Source organism: Sus scrofa, chromosome 8, assembly GCF_000003025.6.
Source record: "Sus scrofa isolate TJ Tabasco breed Duroc chromosome 8, Sscrofa11.1, whole genome shotgun sequence".
Classification (NCBI taxonomy): Eukaryota; Metazoa; Chordata; class Mammalia; order Artiodactyla; family Suidae; genus Sus; species Sus scrofa.
In genome coordinates, this window is record NC_010450.4 from 29,643,214 (window position 1) to 29,667,525 (window position 24,312).

The window sequence follows — 24,312 nt, forward strand, 5'->3', positions numbered from 1 at the left end:
CTGTCCACGTGGGTGCGTCAGCAGGGGTTCTTGCTCCTTGGTGTGGCACTCACTGTGGCTCTTCAGCTTTCTTCCCAGGAAGGCTGCATCTTTGCACCTTTGGACCTCTGCCTGCTTTGCACCTTTGTTAAAACTGCTGCCTCTGGAGGCTTTGCTCACAGTTTATCTAAGCAGGACATGCTTGCCCTCTGGTCAGGTTGCCGGTTCCTGAAGGATTGGAAAGTGTCCATTTTTGCCCATCTCCAGGCTCTGGCCTAAGGCTGAGCCTAGAGAGGATACTCAGTGGTTGCTTATTCAGTGAATGGATGGGTGCCTGGCTGTCTCACACACCTGGGCTGCCTGCCTTGCATTTAGGGAAACTCACTGAGTGCTTATTGTGAGCCAGGCTCTATTCTTGGTACTTGGGCTACATTGAAGGAGACAAAACCTCTGCTCTTAGGGAGGGAGAGTACATGCTCGTGGGGGTGATAGATAAAAAACCATAAACAAATAAGTTGTTGGCCATATGGCGAGGTGATACATGCCCGGGGAGAGCAGGAAGAGGGGGCTCGGCAGTGTGGGGGTTGGGCAGGTTGTGACAGTAAACAGGTGGTCAGGGTAGCCTCCGCTGGAGTGAGTGGGTCCCCCATCCCAACTCCCGTAATACTTTGTCTGAACCTTTCTGCTGGCATTATTGCCTATTCCTTGTACTTACATATCCATATAAGCATTCACACACACACACACACACACACACACACACACACACACACACACGTTCTACGTACATTGGCTTACTAGGCTGTCAGCCTCCAGAGGTGGCTTCCATTCCTTCTCCGCCTCTAACATATATTCAATAAAAAGTGCTCAAGTGAATAAGTGCTTAATGACCAATTTGCCAGAGAGACTTATATCGATTCATTTTTTTTTTCCTGTGCCTACAGAAATAATAATGGCCCTATGGACTATTTTATACACATATACAACTTGCTGTCTTCACGTTAGGCATCAAGTTCCTCTGGGTCCTTTAGGAAGAGCATTTGCCCTTATGTGCAGTGAAAGGGTAGATCTGCATCATTGGCCTTTAGGAAGCGACATGAATAGGCAGGGACACCTGCAGAGGGAGTGCTTTCTGTCGGGAAAGGATCTGCTCTTCCGAGCTCAGCCTGGCCAGGAAGCTCTGGGAAATGCTTTTGCTTCAGGGGACTGGTTAACACATTGGTGTCCCTAAAGCTTTGGTTTTACCAAAGGTAGTGATGTATGGATCCCTGGGAGAGCAACAGGATTGGGGCGTCTAAGTCTCCCCTAGGGAGGGAAAGCAGATACAGGGAGCTGGGGGATAGCAGGCGTGTGGGGTGAGCCTGGGCGCTGCTCCAGCCTCATCTGGGGAGAAGACCTCCCCACAAACCCTCCCGGCTCTTCTCAAGGAGGGGGACCATGGGTCTTGATTGTAGCTGAGAAACTTAGAAGGATTTAGAAATTCACAGCTCCTCTGTGCTGTGGTACATACTGTTGGAAGTTTCTAAAGGAAAATAAGAAAAATAATGCTATTCATAAGAGAGGTTCCACTTACTTACTTTGTACCAGTGTCCAGGTTTAGTTTACACGGTTGGCTATGGCCCTTTGTATCTCTGGCTATGACGGGCTGCCTCTACCACACTGTTTGTATAAAGGACCTGAGCATCCATGGATTTTGGTGTCTGCCAGGGGGTCTGGGAGCCAACCCCCTGTGGATACTGAGGGCTGACTGTATTCCATAGCGCAAGTTAATTCTCATAGCCACTCTCGGAGGCAAGAGTCACTGTCCAGTGTTGATGGATGAGAGAGCTGACTCTCCAAGGGGCCAGTTCAACCAAAGTTTCCCAGATAGTAAATGGCAAAATGAGGATTTGATGTCAGGCCTGTCTGATTCCAAAACGTGGCCTCATAACTGCTAAAGGAGAAGAGAATTGTTAGCTTCTTTAAAACAAAAATGTGTGTCGGGGGGGTGCCCTTCAGAATGCTAATCACGGAGACCAACAGAGACAGGGGGGCGCAGGGGGAGCTGCGCTCATGTGCTACAAGGACAATTAAGAAGGGACAAAGTGGGATCTGAGTCATGGCTGCAGCAAGGGAGGCCACTATGCATGTGAGCAGGTCCTAGAAAGATGTGGCAAAAATAAGAAAGATTGGGTGCTTGATGAGATCATGGAGGGCTTGATTTTTTGAAAAAAATTTTTTTTCTTTTGTCTTTTTAGGGCTGCACCCATGGCATATGGAGGTTCCCAAGCTAGGGGTCCAATCAGAGCTGTAGCTGCCGGCCTACACCACAGCCACAGCAACACCAGGTCTGAGCCTTGTCTTCGACCTACACCACAGCTCATGGCAGCGCCGGATCCTTAACCCGTTGAGCGAGGCCAGGGATCGAACCTGCAACCTTGTGGTTCCTAGTCGGATTTGTTCTCACTGTGTCACGATGGGAACTCCTGAACATTTCTTTTATATTGTTGAGAGACAGTTCTTTTTAAAAAAAAAAATGAAAAATTAAAGTATAGTTGATTTACAATGTTGTGTTAATTTCTGCTGTACAGTAAGGTGATTCGCTTTCTACGTACATACATTCTTTTGTATATTCTTTTCCATTGTGATTTATCTCAGGATAGTGACTCCAGTTGGCTGTGCTCTACGGTGGGACCATGTTGTTTATCCTTTGCTGATGGATTTCTAATTAAAACGTGTCAGAGGCGGAAACTAGACTTACCATGATGACTGTTTTGAAATGTATAGAAATATCGAATCACTGTATTGTGTACCAGAAACTAACATAGTGTTGTAGGTAATTATACTTCAAAAACAAACGAATTCATAGGAAAATAGATCAGATTTGTGGTTACGAGAGGCAGGGGGAAAGGGGGACGGGAATTGGGTTAAGGCAGTCAAAAGGTACAAACTTCCAGTTATAAGACAAATAAGTACCAGAGAGGCAAAGTCCATGATTAATATAATTACCACAGCTGTATGTTATATATAGAAGTTGTTAAGAGAGTAAATCCTAAGAGTTCTCAACACAAGGAAAGACTTTTTTCTCTTTCTTAATTGTGTATCTATATGAGTTTGACAGATGTTCACTGAACTTGTGGTAATCATTTCATGGTGCATATAAGTCAAATCATTGCGTTAGACACCTAAACTTATACAGAGCTATATGGCAATCGCATCAGTAACAAAGAAGAAATACAGAAAATAGAGAAGAAAAAATATATTGGAAGAAAACTTGTCAGATACTCTGAGGCTACTTCTTAAAAGGCATGGAGAGGCGTTCTCATTGTGGCTTAGTGGGTTAGGAACCTGACGTAGGCGCCATGAAGATGTGGGTTCAATCCTTGGCCTTGCCCAGTGGGTTAAGGATCTTGTGTTGCTGCAAGCTGCAGTGAAGGTCACAGATGTGGCTGGGATCCAGCATTGCTATGGCTTTAGTATAGGCCAGCAGCTGCAGGTCTGATTCAACCCCTAGCCTGGGAACTTCCATATGCCACAGGTGTGGACATAGAAAGAAAAAAAAAAAAAAGGGGAGAGCAGCCATGCTATCTCCACCCATGTGATATAAATAATGCCATTTAACCCTCACACTAACACGGGATGGTATTCTCACTCCCACTTTATAGATGATGAACCAAGACTCAGAGAAGTGAAAGGACTTGCCCTAAGCTACTTGGCCAGTAAGACGTGGAAGCTAGGTATGAAGTAAGTCTCTCTGGTTCTAAAACCCGCTTTCTTTCCATTACATTGAGGCTTGGTGGGAACTGGAGGGAAAGAAAAAGACCAGTGCCTTGTGATATCTCTTACTCATGAAACCTAAAAGAACAAAACAAATGAAACAGAACAAAACTCATAGATACAGAGAACAGATTGGTAGTTATCTGAAGGGAAGGGAGTTCATGGGTGGCCAACAAGGATAAAAGGGTCCGAGTTCCCATCGTGGCGCAGTGGTTAATGAATCCGACTATTAACCATGAGGCTGCAGGTTCGGTACCTGGCCTTGCTCAGTGGGTTAAGGATCCGGTGTTGCCTTGAGCTGTGGTGTAGGTTGCAGACGCGGCTCGGATCCCGTGTTGCTGTGGCTCTGGCGTAGGCCGGTGGTTACAGCTCCGATTCAAACCCCTAGCCTGGGAACCTCCATATGCCACAGGAGCAGCCCAAGAAATGGCAAAAAGACAAAAAAAAAAAAAAAAAAAAAGAGAGTCAAGACTATGGTGGTGGATGGCAACTAGACTTGTGGTGGTCACTTTGCAGTGTGTACAAAAATAGAATTATGCTGTACACCTAAAATGAATATAATGTTATATAGCAATTGTACCTCAAAAAAAAAAAAAGTTGAAAGGAGAAATGAGTCCTTTAACCACTTTGAATAAGCTTAAATCTCCAAGCCCTGGACAAGGTAAGTATAAATTATTGCCATAATAATGGTCATTAACAAAACCATTCTAAAACTCTGTGGTGGACAACAATAAGCTCTAATTCCTTGTTCCTGTGTTTGCGGGCTGGCTGGGGTTTGGCTGATCTAGGCTGAACTCTGCTGGGTATGATTCCAAGCTGTGGATTGGGTCAGATCTGCTCCGTGGGTCTGGCATTTTGAGGGCCCCAGCGGGCCTCCCGGGGCAGCCCCTTCCCTTGGTGATGGCAGATACACAGATGGGAAGAGGGAATGACATCATCCCTAAGGCTAGACTCAGAAGGGCTGCTGTATTCCCTTCTGAACAATTCCATTGGCTGAAGCCAATCACGCCAGCCAAGCTCAACACCAGTGGGATGGGAGGTACACGCCGTCTCTAGGGGGGAGAACTGCGAAAGCAAATGGCAAAGGCGATCCCTTCCGGGAGGAGTGAACGATGGGGAGGAACGATGCTTGGACCTTAGGGACGTGTGGAACATACACAGTGGGCCGCGTGTGCCACGTACTTTATGTACATTCTCCCACTGAAGCCTCACATCAACCCTGTGTGGTAGGATTAGCGCGATGTCTATTTTCCAATGAGAAGACTTAGGCTCAAGTTGGGTGGTTGCTCAGTCTCACAAACCTAAATAGTGTAGCTGGGACATAGACCCAAGCCTGTTTGGCAACCAAAGCCCATATTCTTAGACTTGATTCAACTCTATTGAGAGAACCAGCAGCTGTGATGGAAGAGGAGCTGCCGGTAATTTTTGAAAAACTGTGGGTGATAGGGAAAGAGCTAGGAGACTAGACACTCACAAATAGATGCATTTTAAAGTGGGAGAAAGTGGGCTCTTGAAACTGTATAGAAGCTTGCGTTTCATTTTGTGTTGAGGATGGATATCTTATTAAAAAAAAAAAAAGTCTAGGGAAAAAGCCATCTTTCTTGTGTCTGGGCTAATAAATCACATTGGATCCCAGCAGGAGAAAGGTGTCGTGCATCTGAACTTCCTTATGGTAATCCCTCAGCCAGGTGGGTCGGTAACATTTGGTCATGCCTTCTGCTCCCACATCTTTTTTTTTGTTTTTGTTTTTTGCTTTTTTAGGGCCACATCCGTAGCATATAGAAGTTCCCAGCCTAGGGGTTGAATTGGTGCTACAGCTGCTTGTCTACACCACAGCCACATCAACACAGGACCTGAGCTGCATCTGCAAACTACACCACAGCTCACTGCAACGCCAAATCCTTGACCCAGTGAGTGGGGCCTGGAATCAAACCCACATCCTCATGGATACTAGTTGGATTTGTTTCTGCTGAGCCACAACAGGAACTCCTGCTCCCCAGTCCTAGTTTTAGGCTCTCATGGTCTATGGTGCTTGTTTTTTTTTTTTTTTTTTTGGCAGCATATGGAAGTTCCTGGGCTAGGGGGGCCAACTGGAGCCACGTCTTCGACCTCCACCACAGCTACGGCAAGGCGGGATCCTTAACCCACTGAACGATGTCAGAGATCAAACCCACACCCTCATGGATACTAGTTGGGTTCCTAACCCACTGAACTACAGCGGGAACTCCCTATGGTGCTCTTAATGCCTGACCATCTTCATTCTCCACTTGCCTGTACTCTGGACCTTTGATTTGGGTCCCTTCAGCGATGGCCTGAAGGCTGCCTGCATCAATGTCCACATGATGGTTCCCACTGGTCACCCCCACCACCTTGCCTCTGGCTCCCAGACAAAGCCTGGTGCCAGACCCCTGCTCCCCTGACCGACCCGGCATGCCGTCAGGATTCTCCCAAGTCCCATCCCTCTGAGGAGGGGGTACCGTTCCCTGAACATTCTAGAACAAATGTAGAACAAGTGGCTTGCGGGCATTTCTAAAGCATGAGCTCCGTAGAGATGGACGTGGGCTAGCAAATCTGATTGCCTTTGTTAAAAGACTAGACTGGCAGATCAAGGAAGGGTCAGGAGGGTAGCGTCCAGATTTCCATAGGCTTGACAGATCTCTTTCAGAAGACTGGGAAACACAGGGTGATTTAGGACAAATAGATTATGCTGTTATTAATCAGATGTGCTGATTCGTGACAGCTCAAGGGAGGCTGTTTCTGTTAAACAATAGATCTCTGTCCTCAGCCAGACCCCAGTGCCAGCCCCTCCACTCCATCTCTCTGTGAACAACTTGGATGAAGATACAGGAGGCTGGTTTATGAATTTGGTGAGTGCCATAAACCAACAGCTAACACAAAAAATAAAAGTGTCAAAAACTTTGGAAGAATAATTAACCTATGCCTCACCCTACAAAGCCCTTTGCTAGAGAATAATTTTATTTAAGTCTCTAAACAAATCTATGTGGTAGGTATGACCAATTATCCTCATTTTAGAAGAGGCTTGGGGCTTAGGTAAATTCCCCAAGAGCACTCATATTACACTGCAGAGCGCTCAGGTTTAAATCCTGGTTTTTCCAATACCAAATCCCACACTCTTTAAAATAGGGCAAAACAAGGGAAAACAAAAACATATATATTTTTTAAATGTACAAACACTGGTTGGGAGAGAGACCTCTCAGCTTTCTCCCCTGTCCTCAGAGCTGTGACAGCAGGCTGGTTCTCTGATAAGGCTTACATTCTCCTCCCCAGGCTGCCGTCCTCCCAGTAAGCTCCTCCTGCTGGAGCAGAAGAACAGGAATGTGAACTTGACCTCTGGCTCTGGTAACGCTCCTGACTTCCTGATCTGATTCCGGGGTACCCTTGGCATGGTGGAGAAGGCATGAGCTTGGAAGTCCTGCTAATTAGCTGTGTACCCTTGGGAAAGTAAACCAAGACTCTCCCAGCCTCCCTCCCTTCCTCTCTTTCTTTCTTTCTCTCTTTCCTTCCTTCCTTCCCTTCCTCCCTCCCCTCTCTCCTTCTCCCTCCTCCTCTCTCTTTCCTTCTTTCTTTCCTTCCTTCTCTCTCTTTCTTTCTTTCCTTCTCTCTTTCTTTCTTTTTCTCTTTCTTCCTTCCTTCCTTCCTTCCTTCCTTTCTTTCTTTCTTTCTTTCTTTCTTTCTTTCTTTCTTTCTTTCTTTCTTTCTTTCTTTCTTTCTTTCTTTCTTTCTTTCTTTCTTTCTTTCTTTCTTTTTCTTTCTTTTTTTCATTCTTTCCTCCCTCCTCTTTCCTTCCTTCCTTTCTCTCTCTTTTTCTTTGTAAAAGGGGAGACTGATGAGGTGAATTTTAGAGGCTAGTGGTGAGGATGATGTGAGATGATGCCTGTAAAACACTTGACACAGCATCTGGCTCAAAGAAAGATCCTAAGGCATTAGCTTCCCTTCAGAGCTGGGACGTCTTGGGGTGCTGCATGCTGGTGACCATGGCTGTCTGAGCACTGTCACTATGCTCTCAACCGGCCTGGATCCAAGTGCGGCCTTCAGTTATGCCAAAGACACGGGTGGATTTTGATTCTGGAGAATGCCCGCACGTGGTCAGCCGTGTTTGTTCCGCTGAGCCAGGTGGGGACTTTCTCATGGTGTGGGTGTGACCTTAGCCTTTTTAGAGTCACCTGGTCAGGCAGGCAGACGCGTGGAGGAACTCATCTCTTTATCTGTACCTCTCCCTCCTGGCAGGCGTGATGGAGGGGACAGGAGGAGAGGTGGGTGAGGAAGGCGAAGAAAACGTGGGAGCCAGCCCCTCTGTGAAGCTCTTTCTCAGTGTTGCGTTTTATCTTTCCCGAGTCCCTTTATCTTCTGGGTGATACAAGGAAGTTGCTGTTTGCCTAGAATTTAATACTCTCCTCTGTTTGTTTTAATCCTTACCAGGACCAGGTGTTTCTTTGGGTTTTTGAAGTTTTTTTTTCAACATAAGTTTACTCATTTGGCACCATAAAATCCTATTTTAAACAAGACACATGGTTTTATACATCATAAAAGTAAAAACCAAGGAAGTATTTTCAAAGCAAGGCATTTCAAACTGTATTCAAATACCAAGCACTTACCCAGGGCAAGAACTGAAAGCTTCTGGATTAACAGATTGTAAAGCTGATTATTTTGTACATCAGCAGATACGAATTCACCAAACACCTCCTACCTGGTAAGGATTTTATCCAGGATGCCGTGGTGAGGCCAGCAAAACAGGATGGTTAGAACCTATATGTCCTCATCTTACCTACAGGTTAGCTTCTGACAGTGAACTCTATGCAAATTCCTAATCTCCTGAATTTGATATTCATGGACATTAAGCCTTGATGCTGGCTCTCTAGCTTGGCATTCAAGACTTTGCTTTTCTGGTAGCACGGTCCTCCTCCCTGACTACCATCCACTGCTTAGCGGCAAAACACAGTTTGCACACAGCAACCCTGTGCCCACCATCAGCAGTGCCTCCCACCAGGCAAGCCAGTTGCACCCATTTCTCTCCACCTTCTAATGCATCTCTCTGGGTTCCATCATAATAGCGCACGTCTTCCTTCGTCTTTTTCTTGTTTTAACAACTTTATTGAGGGATAATTTCCATACCACAAAATGCATCCATTTAAAAAATCCAGTGATTTTTTTTTTTTTAAGTAATGTAGTTAGTTATACAACCATCGCCACAATCCAGTTGAAGGGCAGTTCCATCCCTCCAGTAACATCTCTTAGCCCCTTTTCCAACCCTAACCTCAGGCAATCGCTAATCTACTTTCTGTTTCTATAGGTGTATCATCTTTGGATAGTTCCTATGAATGGAATAATAGAACAGGTAAGTCTTTTAGGTTTGTCTTTGCTCTCTGAGCACCTGAGCTTCCTCTGGGTTGTAGCAAGTATCAGTATTCCTTTTTATTCTGAGTAGTGTCTGGTTGTACGGATCTACCACCTTTTCTTTGTCTACGACCAACTGATGGCCATTTGGGTGGTTTCCACCTTATGGCTGTTGTGAATAATGTTGCTATGAACCCTGGCATCTACGACTTCCTGTGGACATACGCTTTCGTTTCTCTTGGGTAAATACTTAGGTGTGGATCTTCTGTGCACGGCTCTTTTGAACAGCACCTTCAATAAAGTCATGATGGGTAAGTTTACAAATATACCACGTTTTTGGAACAATGCACAAATTCAGTTGCATGTTTGGTTCAAACATATGAACACGGGTCCAATTTTGTTGTAAAATCTTCATCGAAGTGGGATGTTTTATTACATCTCTGAAAAGATATGGCTCCTTCTACCATTTGGAATATATGAAGAATTACATATTTACTCTGTGAAAAATTATCAGTACTCACACTTAAAATATACTTTATGGATATTGGTATTTGTATAACCAATTCGCTTTGCTGTACACCTGAAGTTAACACAACATTGTAAGTCAACTATACGCCAATAATTTTTTAAATTATTATTTTATTTTTTAATTTATTCTCGATGATCCAATATTTTTTAAACTATGCTTTAAATACGTCATTGAAGGAACTTAGGGAAAGACCACTGAATTTGGAGTTAGAAAATTTGGATTTGAGTCCTGCCTCTGTTGCTTATTGAAGGCTTTGGACAAAAATCATTTAACGTCTCTGAGATTGTTTCCTCCTCAATAATAAGGGATAATGATGTTTACTCTGCCCCATCACAGAATCCCTGTTCCTGTAACCCTTAAAAACCTGGAGCCCGGTGGTTCAGTCTCAAATTGTATCATGTTGAAGAAGCATAGTCCGATAGCCGAAAGAAGTTAAAAAGGAATTCTGCTCTTTCCTTGTGTCCCCTGGAGGACAGTAAAGCAGATCTAAGCACCCAACACACAGAAAATCCCCTTTCCTCACATGTACATTCGTCGCATCTTCAGCTCCTCAAGTCCCATCCCCCAGACCTTCTCTTCTGCTTCCGGAGCCACTATTTTTCTCCTCTTCTTTACACCCTCCCTTCTTTCATTATGTAAATTAACTTAGCCTCTCTCCCAGGAAGAGAGAGTTCTTTCTGGACAGAGGAGGGAAATCATGTTGGCAACTTCAGGGTTTTTCTTGGAGGAAATCTGAGCGGGAAGCCTTTTCACAGATGTTGCAGAGTGTGAAACACAATGAAAATGTAACGTATCACTGTGATCTTTGCGGTTGTCAACATGATTAATAATATAAGATGAGGAGTTCCTGTCGTGGCGCAGTGGTTAACGAATCCGACTAGGAACCATGAGGTTGCGGGTTCGGTCCCTGCCCTTGCTCAGTGGGTTAAGGATCCGGCGTTGCCGTGAGCTGTGGTGTAGGTTGCAGACGCGGCTCGGATCCCGAGTTGCTGTGGCCCTGGCGTAGGCCAGTGGCTGCAGTTCCGATTTGACCCCTAGCCTGGGAACCTCCATATGCGCAGGAGTGGCCAAAGAAATAGCAAAAAGACAAAAAAAAAAAAAAAAAAAAAAAAAAAAAAAAAAAAGATGATAGAGCCATACTCTCGTATCTTACCCGCTTTTGACACATGCCTCCCCATGCTATCTTTTGACATTTCTTTCTGAAATCAGAATGTGTCTTTTGACGAATAATAGTTTAAAAGTCACCATTAGCCATTTTCCCATGTGCTGATATCTCTGAAATCTTATAACCAGGGAGGTCTCAGATAAAATATAAACTATTGATGTCACCTCTGGTTGGTGCTGTGCAGTGAATGCCACAGTGAGGCTGCAAGTCTGTCATGACGATGGGGGTAGGGTTTGGGGCTCGCCGTGTGGAAGAAGCAGGCTGGGCAGCTGTACGGTTTGCACTCCTGCCAGTGATGAGGGATCGTTCTACCTGCCCTCTGTCCTCACTTGCACTTGATATTGACAGTTTTTCCATTTCAAGGTGTGTGAAGCGGTATCTCACTGTAGTTTTTATTTTCATTTTCTTTACTGCTAATGACGTTGAACATCTTTTCATGTACTTAATGGCCATCTGTAGTCCTTTAGATAGTGTTGGTTCAAATCACTTGCCCACTTTAAAAAAATTGGGCTTTTGTTTTCTTTTTTTTTGGGTTCCTTTTCCTTTTTTAGGGCCTCACTTTCGGCATATATAGAAGTTCCCAGGCTAGAGGTCTAATCGGAGCTGCAGCTGCCAGTCTATGCCACAGCCACAGCCACACAGGATCCAAGCCACATCTGTGAACTACACCACAGTTCATGCCAACACCAGATCCTTAACCCACTGAGTGGGTCCAGGGATCGACCCCACGTCCTCATGGGTACTAGTCGGGTACCAATGAGAACTCCTGGGCTTTTGTTTTCTTATTATGGAGTTATGAAAATTATGTATATATTCTGGATATAAATCCTTTATTTCTTTAGAACTCAGTAGAATGCTGAATAGAAGTAATGAGAGTGGATATCCTTGTCTTTTTCCTAATCTTAGGGAGAAAATATTAGCTATCTCATTATTACAGTGTAAGCTGTAGCTTTTTTTTCTTTTCTCTTTTTGGCTGTGCCTGTGGCGTATGGAAGTTCCTGGGCCAGGAATCGAACCTATGCCACAGCAGCGACCCAAGCCTCCCTACAGGAGGGGGAAGGAGGCTAGGGTGGGGTCAGGCCTGGGACTGGTGCTCCAGGATTTAGATAACTTGCCTGACTTCGGGGACCCAGGTGAAAGGGCAGTTCCCAATGCCACCTCTGCCTTACCATGGGGCACAGTCCACTTCCTGACTCTTTGCTGGGCCCCAGGAGTCCTTACAAACCAGTTTCAACACGCCCAGCCTATCTGGAAAATATCTACCACGTCTTAGGTCAGGCTTCGTGTTCCATGACATTCACTCCTAACTAGGGACACAGCTATGAAGGGCCCCGCAGAGGGGCTGCAATTAGAGGCTCATGAGACATTTCCACTGATGCCAAAGGACGGCTATCCCCCTCCCTGCGACCAGTGGCGCCGGGACTGTAAGATAATATTGTGACAAGGAAGTCCAGAAGCTCAGGAAATGAAAACAATGCAGTGGCCTGGGATGGAGCCCAGGGCAGAAATGACTTCAGAGCAGCCGGGGTCTGTTTGCAAAAGCGGAGGTTGTTCAAGCAGAAACCTACAGCTGCCGCTCCCAGGAAGCGGCTTGCAGGAGAAGGATGCTTTCTGAGCCTCTTCCCCTCGGGCAGGGCCTGTGGGGGGAGCGGGCAAAGCTGGAGGTATAGGGAGGCTGTGTCTGGTCTGCCTGAAGGTAAATACGGCAGTTAGAATGCAGAAGGGCCCACCCTCAAGAAAATATATTTCTATCTTCCTTGCTTCCTCTTACAGTCTGTTGATTTAGCATGTACGTGACAGGTATTTTATTTTATTCTATTCTATTCTATTCTATTCTATTCTATTTTTGCCTTTTTAGGGCCACACCGTGGCCTACGGACGTTTCCAGGCTAGGGGTTGAAGAGCTGCATCTGCCAGTCTCTGCCGCAGTCACAGCAATGCCAGATCCTTGTCGAGTCTGTGATGTATGACCTAGGCTGCAGCTTGCAGCAACCCCGGATCCTTAACCCACTGAACGAGGCCAGATTTTGAACCCGTTTCCTCATGAATACTAGTCGGGTTTGTTACCACTGAGCCACAGCAAGAACTCCACTGTGACAGTTTTTACTTTGGGCCTGATAGCAGCCTGGTCAGTGAGTCCGAATCTATGAGGAGTGTTTGGGCTTGGGATCTCTGGCTCGTGTGCCATCTCTCTAGGTTGGTCTAATTCCTGGTGGCCTTTGGGTAAGCTGACTTGGGGCTTTCCCAGTTTTAGAAGGAACTAAAGGTGTCCAACAGGGTGCCTGAAGTGGCAGGTTCCCCCGAGGGACGCCTGAACCACGGCTCTGAAACAGTTGCCATTGCCCCAGCCTAAACCTGGGTCTCGCATCCAGCTGCAGCTCAGGCATGAGAAGCAGCACTGGGGTGAGACAGTGCTGGTTGTTCGGTACCTGGGCTCTGCAGGGTGTGGAGAGGAGGAAAGAAATGGAGCCAGCTGGACTCGTTTGTCCCTTCTGATCATTAAGTTGGGTTTTGTAGAGACCAGCATGCGGCTGGCCTTTTACAATCCTTATCTCATGTAAGCCTTATAGGAACCCAATGAGGGAGTCTATCCGTGAGGGTTCTCGGAGGAAGAGAGACAATAGACGGTGTGTATTTATAGAGATACAGATACGACCTTTCAGGTCTATAGTGTATGGGTCTCTCCTGTATACAGTGTAGCCAGATCTACGATCTATCAATGGAGAGACGGGCAGAGGTTTTAGGATTGGCTCAGGGGATTACTGAAGTGGACAAGTCCAAAATCTGCAGAGCGGGGCCTCAAGAAGAGTTGGAGTCGCCGGTGAGGTCCGAAGGCCACTTCCTGGAAGTAGCTCTTGCTCGGAGGAGGACAGCCTTTGTGTTCTGTTCAGGCCTCTACCTGCCTGGACGGGCCCAGGATGGAGGGCCGACGTTCCTCCAACTCTAGCCACTTACACGCTAATCTCATCCTAAAACACCCTCTTAGAAATGTCCAGAAGAGGGTGGGACTACTTATCTGGGCACCGTGGTCCAGCCAAGATGCTTAATTATAAAATGAAATTTAATTTTACATCCATGTCATCGGGAAGGCAGTTGAGGCATAGACACTTGTTGGATCTTGACTGGAATCACAGAGTCAGTCCGTGGCAGATGCAGGATTTTTTTTCTCCTTATTGTTTCCCAGGCAGGTATTTCTGTATTTAGAGCTTGGGCTCTTAGCCGTTGGTTCTGTTATCTCCTTACAGGGGGTGGCTCTAGCGGAATCTGATGTGTCGGAACGTCAGCCCGTGCTGTCGAATGAGCCGCCCGTAAGGAGAAACAGAGCACCAGTGGCCGAGAGATGTTGGCCGGGGGCGGGCCTCCGTGGGTCTCAGGAAACAAGTGTGGGAGGGGCCGGGGAACGTGGGCTGTCAGACCTATGGACGTGGGCTGGTTGGTTTTCTGGTGGTGAGCTGGATGGCTTCGTGCCATGTGGGCAGTGTCCGTGACAGGTGAGAGAGCGCCCAGCATCGAGGGGTGGAATGATGAGGAAGCTCATACTCCCCAAGTTCTTTCACTTCGGATAAGGGAACAAGAGGCACCCTGCAGGTTTTTTTGTTTTTGTTTTTGTCCTTTTAGGGCTGTACCTGTGGCATGTGGAGGTTCCCAGGCTAGGGTCTAATTGGAGTTACAGCTACCAGCCTATATCACAGCCACAGCAACGCAGGATCCAAGCAGCATCTGTGACCTACATCACAGCTCGTGACAATGCCGGATCCTTAACCCACTGAGTGAGGCCAGGGATCGAACCCTCATCCTCATGGATACTAGATGTGTTCATGAACTGCTGAGCCACGACAGGAACTCCCCACACTCCACTTTTAAACAGAGGTTATGGGTGGGAGGGGAGGGCCTGGCTCAGGCCTGGAGACCTGGCCGACATTCCTGGCCCATCCAAAGCCGGGCAGCCTGGTCTAGAGAAGAACTTTTAAGAGCTATCTCTGTGGGGAATCCTGTCTCTGTGTGGAAATTCCAGCTCCAACATATTTCTCCCCTCGGGATGAGGTAGTCACTCCCCAGAAATGCAGCAAAACCTCAGAGGGTGAGGTTTTCCAGAACAAACCTCCAGCATTCACGAAAACTGGAGGAGGATTATGGAGGTGTCTCTGCAAGTTCCAGGGCAGCAGAATGACCAGATGTGTTCTTAGGATGATATAGCATTAGACATAAAAGAGAGTCTAGGGGTTTACTTAAAAAAAATTAATAAGATGGTCCACAAAATTTTGAGCAAAAAATAAAAATCAACAGTGTTCTTCCAAAGAAGACATACAGAAGGTCAACAGGCACATGAGGAGATGCTCAACCTCACTGCTCACCAGGGAAATGCAAATCAAGACCACAGCGAGATCCTGGCTCACACCTGTCAGAATGGCTGTTATCAAAACGACCACAAACAACAAGTGTTGGTGAGGATGTGGAGAAAAGGGAAGTCTCGTGCAGTGTTGGTGGGGATGCAAATTTGTGCAGCCACTATGGAGGGCAGTATGGAGGTTCGTCAAAAAATTAAAAGTAGGACTACCATATGATCCAGTAATTCCGCTAAGTATTTACCTGAAGAAAATAAAAACAGGAATTTGAAAAGATATATGTACACCTCTGTTCATTGCAGCATTATTTACAATAGCCAAGATATAGAAGCTACCTAAGTGGCCATCAATAGATGAGTGGATAAAGACACACGCACACATAGGAATATTATTCAGTCATAAAAAAGAATGGAATCTTGCCACTGTGACAACATGGATGAATCTAGAGGGGATTATGCTCAGTAAAATAAATCAGAGAAAGACTGTGAAATACTGTATGATTTCACTTATATGTGGAATCTAAAAATCAAAACAAATGGACAAACATAACAAAACAGAAGAGTTACAGATACAGAGAACAAACAAGTGGTTGCCAGAGGGGAGAGGGGTGGGGGAAGAAAAGAAATAGGTGAGGGAGATTAAAGATACAAACTTCCAATTGCAAGATAAAGGAGTCATGGATATGAAATGCACAGTGTGGGGAATATAGTCAATAACTATGTAAATTTTTTTTTTTTTTTTTTTTGCTTTTTAGGGCCACAGCCACAGCATATGGAGCTTCCCAGCTTAGGGGTTGAATTGGAGCTGTAGCCACTGGCCTGCACACCAGAGCGACAGCAATGCCAGATCCTAGCCGCCTCTGCGACCTACACCACAGCTCACAGCAATGCTGGATCCTTAACCCACTGAGTGAGGCCAGGGATCAAACCCGCAACCTTAGGGTTCCTAGTCAGATTCATTTCCGTTGAGCCACGATAGGAACTCCAGCCATGACAGGATCTCCTATAATATCTTTGTGTGGTGGCATATCGTAACTGGACTTATTCTAGAGATCATTCTGAAATGTATAGAAATACTGACTCCCTATGTTGTGTAACAGGAACTAACACAGTGTGCGGAGTCCATTATATTTCAAAAACAAACAAACCAACCCATGGAAAAGAAAGTAGATTTGTGGTTACCAGAGGCAGAGGGTAGGGAGAGGGGGAATTGGATGAAGGCTGTCAAAATGTACCAACTTTCAGTTATAAGGCAAATAAGTACTAGGAATGTAATGTGTAATGTGATAAATCTAATTAACACAGCTGTACATTGTATATAAAAGTTGTTAAGTGAGTAAAATCCTAAGAGTTCCCGCAAAAGGTTTTTTTCTATTTCTTTAATTTTGTAACTGGATGAGAGGATAATTGTTCCCTAAACTTATTGTGAGCATCATTTCATGATGTCTGTGGGTCAAATCATGTGGTACACCTGAACTTAGGCGGTGCTGTATGTCAGCGATATCTCGATGAAACTGGCAGGGAAAAAAAAAACTATGGTGTTCAAATAAAAATCCATATTTTGAGGCTCTCTTAAAAATCAGAAGGCTGATCACACATGCCTCTGGTGGTTGAATTGAGTTGCTGGAGGTGAGTAGGAGTTCCTCCCCTCATGGGGTGCCTCTGCTCGCAGATCTCCGCAGTCTCCACCACTCCCTATCGCCTTACACCCAATCATCTTCCTTTATTTATGTTGGCTGCTCCGCCCTAGAATCCCTACTGTAGACCAACGTTTCCTTTATCCATGAGAAAGCTGAGGCCCCCAGAGCGGTCATTTCCTGCCCAAGGTGAGATAGACTGGTAAATATCTGAGCAAGGACTTGAACCCAGGATTTTTCATACTCAGTCCAACCTCTTTGCTCCACACCTGGAAGAGAGACTGCTGTGAAACCACAGTCTCCTGACTCCAGCCAGTGTGCTTTCTGTCAATATACTTGGGGTACTACAAAGACTGGGAAATAGGAACAAGAAAGAGAATGTGTGGGTGATGGTGGTGGTGGGAAGGGTAAGTTTTTATTTTATTTTATTTGTTTATTTTTAACAGTGAGAGACTGTAACTTAGGACTCAGGGGAGAGGAAAAATTTCCCCAAACACAAAGATCAAGGAAGTATAATGTGGAAGAGATGGAGGAGGGAAATTCAAGCTGCCCCAGAATTTAAGCTGTCAGAAGTACCAAAATCCCCCAGGGTTGGGAACTTAATTATCATAGAAAGTCTTGCTTCATTCAGAGTCTGAAGACTGTCGAAATTGAGAAACTTTAGAAATTGCAAATATTTTTTAGATGACGATAAAAACTAACTTGGAAGGGGTAAGGGGAAGTTCTATTTTTGAAGTGGACATGGAGATGGAATAAATTCTGTTACAAAAGTAAGAATGACATAGGCATACTTCTTTGGAACCTAAAAAGCAATTTTTTGTGCATGATCTCATCATGAAAGTTGTGTAATTATTTTATAGCCAAAGGGGTCTCTTCTCCCAAGTTTTTGCTCCTCCGAATCCCATGAGCTTGGATTGAGATGCTTAAATGCCAAGGGCATGCTGGGAATATCTCAGACCAGATATCCAAGAGAACAGTGGATATTGCTTGAAAAGCAGTTTCAAGCAACTCTGGATGTTGCACAAGGGTGTTTCTTTTTCGTTGATTGTTTCTGGCAACTGTGGGAGTGCCCATGGCCAGGAGAGGAGTTTCTACCTCACTAGTTCGTCTAACTGGTCTTTACTGAGTTCTGAACTGCGTGCGGGCAGGCGGCGGCTGCTGGGAGAACAGTGAAGAATAAGAGCTCTGTGGCTCCTGCACTCACGGAGCGGACTTGATCCTACTGTGCGCTGTGGTTCACCAAGGCTGGATGTGGTATGACGTTGCAACCATTTCCAACAGCCTGTTATGCCTCCCGGTATCCCTCTGTTGTTCACCTGTATTAGTGGCCGAGCATGTGGGCCTTCTGTACACGGTCCTCCAAACTTGCCACGTTCTGTGCGATGTCTTACAATTAGCAGGGCTTGATAGCACACAGAAGACACTTTAATGTTTTATTATGCATGTTAGCTCTTTTCAATAGGAAGGTTGCTCTGGGTGTCTAGTCTGCTCTGCGGAGGAAATAGAAGTTCCTTTGGTTTCTCCTTTCTTTTTTTCTTCCCTGGGCCTCTTATGTCTTTTGCTCTAGGTTTCTGGCTTCACATTTTAAGGTCTGCATCTGGATTTTGAGTCTTGTGCATCTTCTACAGTGGTTTCATCTGCTTCAGCTTGTACCTCTAAACAATAAATAACCCTTTCTCTTGCTAAGGTTGGTGGTCCTCTATTGGCTTGCTAGCAGATATTATCACATGCACACTGTCTCTGTTACCTTACTCTGGAAAGGCAGGGGAGTGGAATTTGGGTTCGGGGAGAGGGAAGGGATAAGAGGAGAAGTGAGTGTAAAACACACTCCTCCTGGAGTTCCCTCTGTGGCCAACGAGGTTAAGAATCTGACTGCAGTGACTCAGGTTGCTGCAAAAGCACAGGTTCAATTCCTGTCCCCTCGCAGTGGGTGAAAGGATCTGGCATAGCCTTGGCTGCAGCATGGGTCACAGCTGCGACTCAGATTCAATACCTGACCTGGGAACTTCCCTATGCCATGGGTACAGCCATAAAAAAAAAAAAAAATCCCTCCCTCACTCTTCTGAGAAGTTCTGGGTGCTAATACTGCCACTATAGACAGACAGACAGACAGACAGACAGACACACACACACACACACACTCGTGCACACTGGAAGAACCCATCCTAGACCAACTTAACAGGGCAGGCTTCTCCCTGATGGTGAGACAAAAATGGTGAGAGGCGCTCCCTTTCTTTTCCAATTAAACTTTTCAATAATAACAAATTAGTTTCTTTACACAGACATACACATTTTTCATAAATGTAAACATATGCGACAAGGTTTTTTGAGTCATTTTGTACTTGATTCTCTTGAGGTCTTCCTGTTGTCCCTTGTTCATCAACTGTGGACCTCGGCCTCCACCAAGTTACACGTTACAGCCTAGGATGTATTCTTCTAGATTTTTCTCGTACATGTATAATCATACAAATGAAAAATTGCCATTATTTGCTCTACAAGAATGGGTTCAGATTATACACACCTGTGTTTTTTAGGCAATAATGTCTCATGGAAATTGTTCTATGCAATTGATTGAACTCTCATTCGTTGCTTTAATGATGATAAAAATCTCCTGTTGTGTGTCTATTCATAATTTATCAGACCATTCCCCTAGTGCTGGGCATTGTTTCCAGGTTTGTCACTACAAAAAAAAGGCTACAATAAGTATCCTTGTAAACTTGTCCTTTGCACTGGTGGCTTTATGTCTGTGGAATAGATTCCCAGGAGTGGAATTGAGGGGTAGAAGTGTATGTGATATTTATTAAGTTTTAATAGACATTGTCAGATCATTTCCAGAAAGGCTGTCACAATTTGCATTTCTATCAGCAGTGTGTGACTACCCTCTTCACTGCATCCTGTAGTTTTTATTCCATCGCATCGTCACTTGATGTTTCAATTTAAAAACCTTTTGGCAAATGGGAGTGAAGTGATAGCTCATTGTTGCATACATTTGCATTTTTCTAACCACAATTAATCTAAAAAATTTTGCTATTTGAATTAGCTCTTCTCCTGAATTGTCTGTTTACTATCTTCTATGTGTTTTTCTGAGTTGTCCTTTTTTGGGGTGCCAGTTTGTAAATGCTCTTTATCTATGATAGATGCTCATCTTTGGTCAGTCACATGTGTTCTATTTTATCCTGCATCTATTATTTTCCTACTAATTTTATTTGCCACTTTTTGGCTTACAAGTGTATAACAATGTTTGCATGGTTAAATATATCTATCTTTTATTTTCAAGATTTTTCTGGTTTCCAATCTCAGTTTGAAAGGTATCTGTCAACCTTAGGATTAGAGTTCACAACAGAAAGGCCCCGGAGCCATTGGGTGAGAGGTACTTACACTTAGATCCCCAAACGGGGGTTGAATAATGAGGCAAAGGAGTAATGCTTTGTCATCGGGAAGAATCAGTTCTGACAATGGTGTGTGAATCTGATTCAGGCAAATGGACTGTCCCGTGAGAACTGACCAGAGAGTGACGACATTACCCTTGGACCTCGCATCACAGTCACACAGCTCTTTCAGTGGCAGAGGTGGAATTTAAATCAGGTCCTCTGACTCAAAGATCCATGCTTTACCCCGGTTTCATAGACACAGCTCTTGCAGACTTTTAGTCACCATCACAATAGCGTTGCTGCAATCTTACTATGTGGCGGGCACTGTTCTAAGCACTCAGCAGGTAACAGTGTGTTTCACCCTCACAGAACTCTATCCGATTGGAGCTGGTATTTTCTCTATTTTTTTAAAGGAAGGAAACAGAGGCATAGAAAAAGTCCATACTTCATTGATGTTACGTGGTTATAAAGTGATAGAGCTTCGATTTAAACCCCATCCAGTTCCAAAAACCTATATGACTAACCTTCTGCTACACAAACTTCCAATGTAAATTCTCTGCTTCTCTTCCTCTCTTTTGCTTTCTAACCTTTGTAAGATATATTGGTTGGTATCTATATTTATCATATATTTATTTTGCTTTTCTCCATTGCGTTATTTTTAAGATTGCTTCTCTGCCACAAGGGTGAGTTAGTTTAGTTGAATAAATGTCATTGGGTGAGGAATTGTCCCATGGCCAGACTTCAGGGATGGATGGAATAACTGACCTATGAAATGTACTTCCCGATGTTCTGGATTAAGAAAACAAACCCAAGGAAAAGAAGAGCTGGAGAGGAGACACTGGGTAAAGATACAGCGGCTGCCTGGAGTCTGCCAGCTTCCCGCACGGGGCTTGCTGCGCTCCCGGATGTTTTCCCAGGTCCTTCCGGTTGATCCCAGATGAAGCAGAGTTGATCAAGACATTGAGGAGGTTTTCCCATTCTCTACTGGCTTGCTCACATTGTTGAAGAGGTTTGGGAATTCTTTCCTTCTAGAAGAGGCAACAAATACTTTTAAGGCTTTACTGTGCACAGAGCATGATGATGGCAGGCATTGTTAGGGACCCGAAAATGCATTCATTTTTTCTGTGTTCAAGATCCATAGGGAGGCAGATGCATACCACCTTTGTCATAAAACGGTTTTTATTTTGGCCATGCCAGTGACATGTAGAAGCTCCCAGGACAGGGATCAAACTCACACCACAACAATGACCTGAGCCCGGCAGTGACAATGCAGCAGAGCCTTAACCCACTGTGCCACAAGGGAACTCCTAAAATTGATTTTGTTAAGTGTCCCACTAGAGGGTAAATCAAAATTCGAAGGGAGTGCAGGAGAGGGAGAGGTGAATTTTCAATGGGAGTTCATGGGAAAGTCAGCCTAGTGTGACGGATTAATACAAAAAATTGAATTTGGGAGTTTCCATTATGGTTCATTGGTAACTAACCCGACTAGTACCCATGAGGATGTGGGTTTGATCCTTGGCCTCGGTCACTGGGTTAAGGATCCAGCATTGCCCTGAGCTGTGGGGTAGTCACAGGCAAGTCTTGGATCTGGCGTTGCTGTGGCTGTGGCGTAGGCCGGCAGCTGCAGCTCTGATGTGACCCCTAGCCTGGGAACCTCCATGTGTGCAGCCCTAAAAAGAAAGAAAGAAAGAAAGAAAGAAAGGAAGAAAGAAAGAAAGAAAGAACTAATGAACCCTGGGAAAGTATGTTTCACCCAATTATTTCCTACAGACCAGCTCTTCCTAAAACTCCTCATACTGGGTCCAAAAGACAATGGGTTTGGGGGAGAGTTTGTAAGGTTAGCAGGGCATGTCGAAGGACACAAGGCTTGATCTACTTTCCTGGAACCTTCTTTTCTTCCCTGGTAGAGAACGCCGTCAAGTTATATAGAAGGTATAGGAGCTGCTGAATCAGTTCCAGAGGTGCCTTCTTGCTGCCAAGCCATCCTCTGGAGAATAGAATCCTGAGGGCAGATTTGGGGAATTAAAACCCAAATCTGTGGAGCTGCCAAAGCGGCCTGCCTTGGCCTGCCAAGTTCAAGGTGAACTTTTGTGAACTTTCTCTGCAACAGTTTGAATCACCTTTCTTTGTGCGATGCAATTCCAATGTATGGCTTTCTCGAGTACAGGGTTTCAGGGAAATATACCAGACCAGTGCGTTTATTTAGCCCTGAATTTTAATTGCCAACCTTAAATCTATGGCATTGGCGGTCTTTGCTGATTCAAAAGCTGCTAGGAACTCATTCTGGCATCAGTCTCCTTTATTACTGTGTTTCTGAAGAAAGTTGAAGAACTGAGCCTATCGTGAGAGTTAAGATTTCGAGTCAATGATTAATAGCACAACTGCATGTGTTTTCTTTCTGAATTAACCCATGTGGCCCACGGCACTTGCACCTCGTGCTCACCCTTAAGCACCTAAACGAGCCCTGTGTTGCTTCGGCTGGTGGCCTGCTACTGCCCGTTGCTTCGCTTTGCAGTGAGAGCAGGCCCTGGTTGGCCGGCCTCTTCCACCAGAGCGGGGCTGGCCGCTGCCTTCCCCCCGCTGGTTGGAGGAAGAAGTTCTCTTAGCCTCTGTCTGCTCCCAGCCTGAGGTTTGTCACAGCGGGACTTCCTTTCAGGGTTTCATATAAAAGTCCCTTTGATGGAGCAGCCTGTTAGCGCATCACTAACCAAGTCTGGACCCAGCAGAGGCTGTTCTGAACTTCTAATGAAGTCAGGTCTTGTTCTTTAAACATATATGCTTCCCTTACGGCCCCTGTCCTGTATCTGTATTTCCTACTCTTCCAACTCTTTCCAGGCTTTTTTTTTTTTTTTTTTTTTTTTTTTTTAGGGCTGCACCCATGGCATATGGAAGTTCCCAGGCAAGGGGTCGAATCAGAGCTACAGCTGCCGGCCACAGCCACGGCCACACGGGATCTGACACCACAGCTCACGGCAAGGCTGGATCCTTAACCCACTGAGCGAGGCCAAGGAATGAACCGGCATCCTCATGGATCCTAGTTGGGTTCGTTAACCATTGAGCCACAAAGGGAACTCCCTCTTTCCAGGCTTCGTGGGGGGAGAAGAGGCTCTCTCGAGAGGTACCCTTGCCACAGGAGTGGTTTTAGGTAAAGTCAACTTGAATGTGAGCGAGAAAATTCAAACTCTTTTGGCTAGTTTCTCCAGAACTCTTCTGCCTGCCAGAAACAATGTGGGCCCTGCTCCTCTTTTCCAACTGCTGTCACTGCATTGCCTGAACGTGTGTGTGTGTGTGTGTGTGTGTGTGTGTGTGTGTGTGTGTGTGTAAGAGAGAGAGAGAGAGAGAGACACTGCTTGCAATGCTGTGGGGAGGTGGGGAGGAGGGATGGGGGATGCTTAGTTCATGGTCCTCCAGCTTCTGGAAGGATTGACCTCATACTGTTTGTTCCCTGAATAGGAATTGAGTGGCGGGGGCAGGGAGCAGAGAGAGAGGGAGTTGGGAGGTTAGGATTTAGTTTAAGAGCTTTGTTTTATTTAATTGCTTCGATTTGTTTTAGGGGTTGATATTTAATTTATTTTGAGATTCAAATAACATTAGATGAGACATGGCTTTTTTATGTTTATCGAAAGAAGGCATCAATTAGTTCATTAATGAGAACTGAAATGTAGTGGACACACAACATTGTCTACATCCAAGATGTACAGCCTATGTCTTTGATTCATTTACATAGTGTAATGTAATCACCACGTAGCCACAGTTAGCCGCCTCTCTCATGTTGCATACTTACCATTTCACTTTTTGTGGTGGGAAATAATTACGATCTAGTCTCAGCCAGCTTGATGATTGGACACAATAATAGGAGTTCCTGTTTGGCTTGGTTTAAGGACCCCAGGTTGTCTCCCTGAGGATGCGGATTCAATCCCTGGCCTTGCTCAGTGGATTAAGGATCTGGGGTTGCCATGAGCTGTGGTGAAGGTCGCCGATGCGGCTCAGTCCCTGCATTGCTGTGGCTGTGGCATACGCCAGCAGCTGCATCTCTGATTCAACCCTAGCCTGGGAACCTCCCTATGCCGCATTTTTCTACAAAATCGATTTTACTGAAGTGTAATTGATTGGCAATGTTGTGTTAATTTCTGCTGTATAGCAAAGTGACTCAGTTATACATGTGTACATAGTTT